The following is a 10,994-nucleotide window of genomic DNA, read 5'->3' on the forward strand; positions in this document are numbered from 1 at the left end:
CTCCCCCAGCCCTGGCAGCCATTCATCTGCTTTCTGTCTCTGTGGATTTGCCCATTCTGCACATTTCATATACATAGAATCATATAACATGTGTCTGATTATGTGTCATACCTTCTGTGTCTGGCATTTTCAATTTAGCCTAGTGTTTTCAAGGTTCATCCATGTTGTAGCACAGATCAGTATTTCATTTCTTTTAATGGCTGAATAATATTCCATTGTATGACTGGACCACATTTTGTTTATCCATCCATTGCTTGATGGACATTTGGGTTGCTCCCACTTTGGCTATTATGAATGATGCTGCTATGATCATTTGTGTACAAGTATTCCCGTGAACATGAGTTTTTATTTCTCATGGGTATATATCTAGAAATGGAATTTGCTGGCTCACATGGTAACTATGTTTATCAAGACACAACTTGCAGTAGAATCCAGCGCATCAACTCTGAGTCTCTGAGCTGTTGGAGGACATAGACAGCCTAGAAAACAGAAGGGCAAAGGCAATTGAAAAAATCTCCTTTTTAGCTCATACTTCCGTTTTTCTCCCACCCGAAAGTGGGTCTGTTATTGAGTCACAAAATTGACAAGTTTGAGTTTGAGCACCCCTCTTGAGTTGTGAAATCACCCCAAGAGTAGGATTTCAGTTGGCAGATGGGTGGTCAACTGGTACATCTGGAGTTGACTTTGTCTATTATCTTTCTAATCATCCCTTTAGTCTAGAAAGCCTTTGCCTTTAGAACTGTTGGGCCAAAATCTAAAATCAGCTTGTGGCAGTGCTGTCTCTCAGCCTCCTGGTATGTGAGAATTTGTCCATACTTGATACACAAATAACTATTTTGCTATTGACTGTTCCTCAGTCTGATCTATTCAAGTGAATCTCTTTGAAGACATGCCACCTACAGATCACGGTATTTCAACAACATTTGAACTCTTTCCAAGTATAATCTGTAACAATTTCTTCATTTTCACAATATTTGCCCTTTGAAACAGGCCCCAAGCTTGTGCGTTTAAAGCGGGGAGTGGGATTTAGAGAATGTCAAGCAAGCGAAATGGTTTAGGTTGGTTCGTTCTGTTCTGTGCCCATGAATAGCACTTGATTCATGGACCACAAGTGGAATGTTGAACAGGATAGGCTCGTCATGGGGTACAGTAGAATTAGACTCAGCATACTCTCCAGACTTTCTCTCTCTGACCAGATGGGCAAGCCAAACCTCAAATAAGCACAAATCCTCGGATAACAGTTTATACTTCCAAACAGCCCACAGGAAATGGGACCCTTGATAAGAGAAGCAGCTTCACTTGTAAATTACAAGCATTCACTTACTAACATTTAAATTGACAATTATCGCAGCTTCAAATGCTGGGCTCCATTGGAAAGCAAGTCAAGTTGTTCATCTGTTGGGTTGGTGGCTGATTCCTTCTGTGGTTTGCTTACAAGGGAAAACCCTGCTGCTTGTTGGAACCCATTCTGCTTGATTTGGACTTGGCAGAAGTACCCGGTACAAAGGAAAAGACTTTTTAGCAGGGAGAACAGGATGGCAGGTGTGGCCCCCAGGGGGCCACTGAAAAGCCACAGCAGGGTAAGCCACACTGCCCGCAACTCTGTGATGGCACTGAGTCCATGTGAAGGCAGGAGGCCTGGTTTATGTTGCCACTGCCTTCCTGTGTGACCTCGGACAAGTTGTTCCCCATTTCTGGGCCTCAGTCCCTTCCTCTGTAAACACGGGGGCTGAAGCAGATGACACCGAGGGAGGCCCCTGCTCTATTGTGCTGTGCTTGGAAAGCCTCTTGTGTAGCTCTCAATGCAGAGCTGATGAAGAACCTGCAAGGACATGGATTACATTTCATTTTCTTTTCTTTTCTTTTTTTTTTTTTTTAGACAGAGTCTTGCTCTGTTGCACAAGCTTGAGTACGGTGGCACTATCTTGGTTCACTACAACCTCCGCCTCCTGGGTTCAAGTGATTCTCTTGCCTCAGTCTCGTGAGTAGGTGGGATTACAGGCGCCCGCCATCACGCCCGGCTAATTTTGTTTTGTATTTTTAGTAGGGACGGGGTTTGCCCATGTTGGTCAGGCTGGTCTCAAACTCCTGACTTCGTGATCCACCCACCTCAGCCTCCCAAAGTGCTGGGATTACAGGTGTGAGTCACCGCGGCCAACAGCATTTCATTTTCAAGAGATGAAGGGGTGTGTTGAGAAATGTACTTTGGAATTGTGTTGTCTGGAAAGGATAGGCTAGGCCCCAATTCAGCAGCTAGACCCTGGCCTTGATCTATATAGAATCTTAGAAATTGTTTCAGTATGTATGCTTTCCCCATTCATGCTGTTTCTAAAGACATGGTGACTCCTTTTCTTGACAACTAAAAGCTCCTGGCATAAGCTCTCTCAGTCTCACTCTCTGAGCTCTGGATCACAGGGTGAGTGTGGAAAGGTGGGCAGAAAAATCTGTGTATGGTTCCGTTCAGCCCTAGGTGAGACGTGGCAGACCCTCAAAGGTATGTCTCAAATTTGGGCTACACAAGGGACCTGCCAAACCCTCTTTTTGCTTTTCCCTAGCGGTTTTGGAACCCAAACTTTCCGTATTATGTTGGCTCAAACCTCATATGGGAGGTGAGTCATGGGGCCTCTAGGTTGAAAAGGACCTCAAAGGGAGACTAGGCTGGATATCTTGAAGAATGGGAACTCCCTTCCTACAGAGGCAGCTCCTCCATCTTGAGGTTGTTCTGTCCCTTAGGAAGTTCCCGAATCCAGCCAGGAAGGCATGGTGGCTCATGCCTGTAATCCCAGCACTTTGGAAGGCCAAGGCGGGGAGGATCACCTGAGGCCAGCAGTTAGAGACCAGCCTGGGCAACATAGTAAGACTCATCTCTACAAAAATAAAAATTAAAAAAATTAGCTGAGTGGGGTGGCATGTATCTATCATTCTAGTTACTTGGGGGGCTAAGGCAGGAGGATTGCTTGAATCCAAAAGTTTGAGTCTACAGTGAGCTATGATCATACCACTACACTCCAGCCTGGGTGACAGGGTGAGACTCTGTCTCTCTTAAAACAAGAAAGTTCCAGAGTCCATCACCCCATAGCTTTCCCCCTTTATCCTTATTTTCATAAGTTGAGGCCACAAAATACAGATCAAATTCCCCAGGAGCTCCCTCCAGGAGTCTCCCTCATCACTCCTTTCCTTTTTACCCCTTAAAGTCATCTTTTTCTCTAGTCCAAACACTCACCAAGATTATTCATTGTATGAAAATTCCAACTTCCATAGGTCAGGTGCAGTGGCTCACACCTATAATCCTAGCACTTTGGGAGGCCGAGGCAGGCAGATCACTAGAGGTCAGGAGTTCAAGACCAGCCTGGCCAACATGGTGAAACCACATCTCTACTAAAAACACAAAAATTAACTGGGCGTGGTGGTGCACGCCTGTAGTCCCAGCTATTCTGGAGGCTGAGGCAGTAGAATCGCTTGAACCTGGGAGGCGGAGGTTGCAGTGAGCCGAGATCACACCACTGCACTCCAGCCTGAGTGACAGAGTGAGACTCTATCTCCAAAAAAAAAAAAAGAAAAGAAAAGAAAGAAAGAAAAAAGAAAAGAACATTCTAACTTCCCTTTAACATCTTGATCACTGGTTCCTGAAGCAAATCCAGCCTGTCAATGTCTCTCAGAGAGGCTACTGATACCCAGAACAGGACATGCATCCAGACGCTGTGAGCTGACCAGGAAATAGTAGGATTATCACCTCTGTCTGTCAAGAACAGAATAAGCTCCTCAGAGGGTATAGGGGTAAAAGATGTCCAGAACTTTCTGTTGTGATTCAGGAAGCATCTCTAACTATCTTAGCCTGTTTTCTGTTGTTTATAACAGAATACCCCAAACTGGGTAATTTATAAGGAAAAGGAATTTATTTCTTACAGTTGTGGAGGCTGAAATGTCCAAGGTTGAGGGGCTGCATCTGGTGAGGGCGTTCTTGCTGGTGGGAATTCTGCAGAGTACTGAGGTGACAAAGGACATCACATGTCGAGGGGGCTGAGCATGCTTACTCAGGTCTCTCTTCCTTTTCTTATAAAGCCACCAGTTCCACTCCTGTGATAACCCATTAATCCATTAAACCATGAATGGATTAGTCCACTCATGAGGGCAGAACCTTCATGACACGATCATCTCTTAAAGGCCGCACTTCACAATACTGCCACACTGGGGACTGTATTTCAACATGAGTTTTGGAGAGCAAAAGTCCTGAAACCAGAGTAATAAACCAGATGTCTCTTATTGTGCCTCCTTCTCTTCCCACCTACTTAGCCAACATAATAACAGTTAAAACAAAACAATACGAAAGGCTATCACTTGTTGAGAGCTTACTATGTGCCAGGCACTGTTCTGTGCACTTTCCGTGTGTATCAATGTGTTTCCTTTACACAAAAACCTTAAGATGTAAGTGCTATTATTTTGCCCATTTTGTAGATCAGGACACTGAGGACCAGAGAGGCGAGGTGACTTGCCCAAGTTTAAACAACCTGGCTGGCTCCAGAGTCCATGCTCTCTACATCTATGACTGGATGACACCTTCTATACACTGAATGAATGACTGTGTGCCTGTAGTCTCTCATTAGCAATAAGCAATACCAGGTCCCAATATTGGCTTCAGGAACCCCGTTCCCTATGCTTTGGGTCCATTAATGCAAGGTCCCGTAATACATAGAGGCAGAGGTCCTGCCCTGGCATCAGGAACGCTAAAGGTCGGGGATTCTCATCCTGGCCCTCTACTGGTCCTCTTGAATGGAGCCCAGAACAATAAGCAGCCCTGTTGGGTTGGCTTGGTCTACCAGCCTTGATTTCAAGGCTAAGGCAGGGTGGAGGATGCAAAAACCCACCCTGTAAAGATCCTCTGGATGAAGGATCTTTATGGCCCCTTCCCACTGACCTGGCCATTGTAAAAAGGATCTGGGGAGCTTTGCCTATTTATAGATATGGTAGAGACCTGGCGAATAGCTCCTTAGACACATTCTGCCAGGACTCACCAGGACAACACAGCTGTTGGGAGTTGGGGACTGCTTGAACCCTTTTTCTGAAGCAGAGTGACTGAGGAACCTATTCTCCCTTTTCTAACTATAAGCCCTGGAGCACACATCTGTCTACCTGAGAGGCAGTTAAGAACAGGGGTATGGAAGCCAGGCTTCCTGGGTTCACATCCTGGTGCTGCCACTCACCGGCTGAGTGACCTTGAGCAGGCTACTTAACTATGCCTCAGTTTCCCCAGCTGTAAAATAGATATTAAAATAGCACCTATCTTAGTCAGCTGAGGCTGCTATAATAAGATATCATAGATTGGGTTGCTTAAACAACAGCAATCTCACACAGTTCTGCAGGCTGGGAAGTCCAAGATCAGGGTGCTGGCAAATTCAGTTTCTGGTGAGAGGTCTCTTTCTGGCTTGCAAACGGCCACCTTCTTGCTGTATCCTCACATATCGACAAGAGAGAGAGAACCCTAGTGTTTTTTATCCTTATAAGGGCACCAGTCCCATCATGGGAGCCCCGCCTTCATGAACTAATTACCTCTCAGAGGCCCCACCTCCTAATACCATCACATTGAGGGTTAGGGTTTTCTTGTTTTTGTTTTTTTTGTTTGTTTGTTTTTGAGACGGAGTCTCACTCTGTCACCCAGGCTGGAGTGCAGTGGTGCGATCTTGGCTCACTGCAACCTCTGCCTCCTAGGTTCAAGCGATTCCCCTGCCTCAGCCTCCTGAGCAGCTGGGATTACAGGCACGTGCCACCACACCCGGCTAATTTTGTATTTTAGTAGAGAGGGGGTTTCACCATGTTGGTCAGACTGGTCTCAAACTCCTGACCTCGTGCCCCGCCCACCTCGGTCTCCCAAAGTGCTGGGATTATAGGCGTGAACTACCACACCTGGTGGGGGTTAGGGTTTCAACATAGGAATTTGGTGGGGGGACACAAACATTCAGTCCATAACACTATCTTATAGGGTTTTATGAGAATTGAGGAGTTAATGCCTGTAAAATACTTGCTCAGTGTCTGGTACTGAGTTTTATTGAGATATAATTCACATATCATATAATTCACACACACACACACACACACACACACACATATATATATATTTGTTTTGTTTTGTTTTGAGACAGGATATCACTCTGTTGCCTAGGGTGCACTGCAGTAGTGCAATCATGGCTCACTGCAGCCTCAAACTCCTGGGCTCAAGCAATCCTCCCACCTCAGTTTCCTGAGTAGCTGGGACTATACGTATGAGCCACCATGCCTGGCAAACTTTTTAATTGATTTTTTGTGCAGATGGGGGTCTCACTATGTTGCTCAGGTTGGTCTTGAACTCCTTAGGCTCAAGAAGTTCTCCTGCCTTGGCCTCTCAAAGTGCTGGGATTACAGGTGTGTGCCACCACACCCAGCCATTCACTCCTTTAAAATATACAATTCAGTGGTTTTTATATATTTACAAGGTTGTACAACCATCACCATCTAATTCAAAAACATTTTCTTCACTCACAAAAGAAATCCTGCTCCTCTTTGCCATCACCTACCAACCCTCCTCCCGCTAGCCCTAGGCAACCACTTATCTACTTTCTGTCTCTATGGATTTGTCTATTCCGAACATTTTGTATAAACAGAATCATATAATATGTGGTCTTTTCTGTCTGGCTTCTTTCACTTAGCATCATGTTTTCAATGTTAATTGATTTTATAGCATGTATCCGTACTTTAATTTTTTATGATTGAATAATATTGCATTTTATGAGTAGACCACATTTTGATTATTCATCCATTGATGGACATTTGTGTTATTTCCACTTTGGCTATTAGGAATAAAGTTGCTGTGAACATTCATGTACAAGTCATTGTGTGGATATGTGCTTGCTTTTTTCTTTCTTTCTTTTCTTTTTTTTTTTTTTTGTTTTTGTTTTTTTAGACAGGGTTTTACTTTGTCACCCCTCACTGTAGCCTCAACCTCCCAGGCTCAGGTGATCCTCCCACCTCAGCCTCCCAAGTAGCCAGGACCACAGGTGCGCACTACCACACTCAGCTAATTTTTCATATTTTTTGTAGAGACAGGATGTTGCCATGTTACCCAGGCTGGTCTTGAACCTGGCTGCTAGGTCAAGGCAGGTGGATTGCTCCTAGGCTCAAACAATCCACCTGCCTTGGCCCCTCAAAGTGCTAGGATTAGGCCAGGTGTGGTGACCCACACCTGTAATCCCAGCAGTTTGGGAGGCCAAGGTGAGCAGACCACTTGAGGTCATAAGTTCAAGACCAGCCCGGCCAACATAGCAAAAATCCCTCTCTACTAAAAATACAAAAAATTAGCCAAGCATGGTGGTGCACGCCTGTAATCCCAGCTACTCAGGAGGCTGAGCCTGGAGAATCGCTTGAACCCGGGAGGTGGAGGTTGCAGTGAGCCGAGATCACGCCACTGCACTCCAGCTTGAGCAACACAGCAAGACTCTGTCTCAAAAAAAAAAAAAAAAAAAAAAGTGCTAGGATTACAGGCATGAGCCACTGCACCCGGCCTGAACATGTGCTTTCAATTAATTCTCTTGGGTATATACTTAGGTGTGGAATTGCTGAGTCATATGGTAACTCTATAGTTAACTTGTTGAACAACCCCCAAATTGTTTTCCATGGTAGCTGCACCATTTTACACTCCTATCAGCACTGTATGATTTTCCACATCCCCACCAATGCTTATTAGTATCTGCCTTTTTGATTACCGCCTCCCTGGTGGCTGTGAAGTGGGATCTCATTGTGAACTAATTGCTTCACTTTAGAGAGTATTTATTGGTTTCCTACTGGGTCTAGGTCCAAAAGTGAGAGAGAGCTGGGGAGACAAGGCTTTGGAGAGGAGATAAGTCTTTCAGGATTTGTTGTGAGTGGTCAGAGATAGAGGGAGGGGAGGTGTCCAGGAGGGGAGAATTGCCCAGACTGAGTGTTAGAGGCATCGATGCACCCACTGCATTTTGGAAATGAACAAGTTTGTACCATATACACAGTATCAGAGGTGTAGGAGGCATGCCAAAGGCTGAGACTTGGGTTGCCTGGATGGCAACACTCAGTGGCTTGGTTTTATTTTGAAGATGAGTTGCCATTTATGAGCTGAGGCGTGAAAAGAAGAAATCTATTTTAGGATGACCACTCTGATTGCCATGTGGAGCCCGGGTTGGTGGGTGCAGCAATGAAGGCAGTGGGACCAGAGAGCAGCTGGACAAGGGTCCAGTAATTCCCATTCGAGATGGAGACAGCAGGAGCCAGGTGGAGGTGGTGGCGGCAATGAAGAGTGGGGGGGGGCGGGGAGGGGTCCAAAAGACACAGTAAGCAGACTGAGCAGATCCTCAAGTGGAATACTCTCACTTAGTTCTCTCCCAATCTTTCACTGCAGAAAGATAGTCTTGGAAAAATTGAAAAGTCAGAGTTTCTAAAGGAAAATTCCCACAGGTGATGAGGACGGGGGGTGGGGACAGGGCACTGCTCATTCCCCTTACTCTGGGCCCAGGGCCACCCAGCATGCTGGACTCTGATGGAAAGAGTGGAGGTGACAGAGGAAAGAGAGATTCCTGTGCCGGGGGCACCAAATATTCTCCTCTCCACGAAGCCAGCTTTGGCAATGTTCATTTTCCACCAATCATATGCATGGCTCCTAAAGAGAAATGCAAGGTACGATGTGTCCCTGACTTCCAGAGTCTTCCTCTTGAGATAAAATCAACATCAAGATATATTGGAAAAATAATAGAAAATAGAAATGCTCACACAAGGGGATCACAGATGATTCCTTGCTACATTTGTCCTCCAAAGGCTTCAAGAAAGAAGTTCATCTTGATCCAGGGCTCAGGGGACATTCGCATGTGGGTGCCAGGATGGAAAGGCTTAAGAGATAGTACAACAGGCAATGGAAATCACATAGCAAAGGCAAGAAGGCAGAAAGGCATGAAGCCCACTCAGAAAACAGTGAGGTCACCTATTAGGCCACATGTACTGAGGTAGGAAGAGCTCGGCATTGAATGCCAGGCCAAGGCATGTGGCCTGATCCTGTAGGCAATGGGGAGATAGGGAATATTATGTCAAAAAAGGAAATGATCAAGGTGATGGACACTCTAAAGGGCAAGGTACCACTCAGCCAGCAGGGGAAATCAATCTGCCTTCTGATGACAGACACGCAAGTGAGCAATTCTGGGGCTCTAACAGAGACCAGCCACAGAGTGCATGAAGGTACAAGATGGCAAATGTCACCCTCAAGGCCTTGTTATATCTGGACGGGGGCCAAAAAGAAGCATCAGAAAGTGGAGACCTGAGATCAGAAATGGTCTGGATATAGAGGATGATAGCGCTAGAAGAGCCAGGCGTGGTGGCACACGCCTTAGTCCCAGCTACTCAGGAGGCTTAAACAAGAGGATAGCTTGAGCCTGGGAGTTTGAGGCTGCAGTGAGCTATGATCATGCCACTGCACTCCAGCCTGGGTGAGAGAGCAAGACCCTGTCTCTAAAATAATAATAATAATAATAATAATAATAATAATAATAATAATAATAAATAGGCTGGACACGGTAGCTTATGCCTGTAATCCCAGCAACTGGGGATGGCGAGGCAGGAGGATCACTTGAGCCCAAGCGTTTGAGACCAGCCTGAGCAACATAGCTGGGCCTGGTGGCGCGTGCCTCTAGTCCCAGCTACCCTGGAGGCTGAGGTAGGAAAATCAGTTGAGCCCAGGAGGTCAATGATGCAGTGAGCCATGACCACACCACTGCACTCCAGCCTCGACCACAGTAAGATCCTGTCTCAATAAATGAATAAACGAATGAGTGAATGAAGGAGAAGAAATAAACGGAGATGGACAAGTATGCAGGAATCTCTTTCTTTTTAGGACTCTGCCAATGCATAAAAAAAAGTGTGAAAGCCAGATTCAAGGGAGACTGTGAAGAGAGGTTTCAGGGAGCCTGTCACCAGTAAGGCTGGCCTCCAAAGTCCTTCCAGTGCATTCCAGAGGCATTCACCAGAGGGAAGGCGAGGCACAAGAGATGTGCTATGGGCCAAGCAAGTGGTGAAAACTAAGAGTCTACCTGACTGCCCTGAATCTGGAGAGGGCAGTCTTCCATTTTCTTTTCTAAAATGCTTTCCTTAGGAGGTAACATCTTTTAAGTTTTTTTTGATTGTGGTAAAATACACATAGCATAATATTTATCATTTTAATCATCCATAAGTATACAGTTCAGTGGCATTAATTAAATCCTCAATGTTGTATACTCATAACCACAATCTTTATCCAAATCTTTACCCCAACCTTATACTCATTAAATAATAATAACTCATCCCCAACCTTTATTATCACCCCCAATCTTATTCTCAATAAATAATAAGTTTTTCCCCCTTCCTCCCATCTCACAGTAACCTTTATTCTACTTTCTGTCTCTAAGAATTTGCCTGTTCTGAGTATCTCGTGTAAGTGGAATCATAAACTACTTGTCCTTGAGTGTCTGGCTTATCCCACTAAGCATGTTTTCAGGAGTCATTTATGTTGTAGCATATATCAAAATTTCTTTCCTTTTCATTGCTGAATAATATTTCATTGTGTGTATATACCACATTTTGTTTATCCATTCACCTGTCAATGGACACTGGAGTTGCTTCCACGTTTTGGCTATTGTAAATAATGCTGCTATGAACATGCCCTGCTTTCAATTATTTTGGATATATACACAGAAGAGGCATTGCTAGTAATTGTTTAATTCTTTGATAAACCACCATATTGTTTTCCATAGCAACTGTACCACTTTACATTCCCGCCAGAAATGCATGAGGGTTCAAACTCCTCCACATTCTTGCCAACACTTGTTATTTTCCAGTTCTTTTAAAATTATAGTCATCCCAAGGCTGGGCATGGTGGCTCACGCCTGTAATTCCAGCACTTTGGGAGACTGAGAGGGTGTGGATCACCTGAGGTCAGGAGTTCGAGACCAGCCTGACCAACATGGTGAAACCCC

The sequence above is a fragment of the Rhinopithecus bieti genome, unplaced genomic scaffold, assembly GCF_001698545.2.
Source record: "Rhinopithecus bieti isolate Rb0 unplaced genomic scaffold, ASM169854v2 scaffold_80089, whole genome shotgun sequence".
NCBI classification, from domain to species: Eukaryota; Metazoa; Chordata; class Mammalia; order Primates; family Cercopithecidae; genus Rhinopithecus; species Rhinopithecus bieti.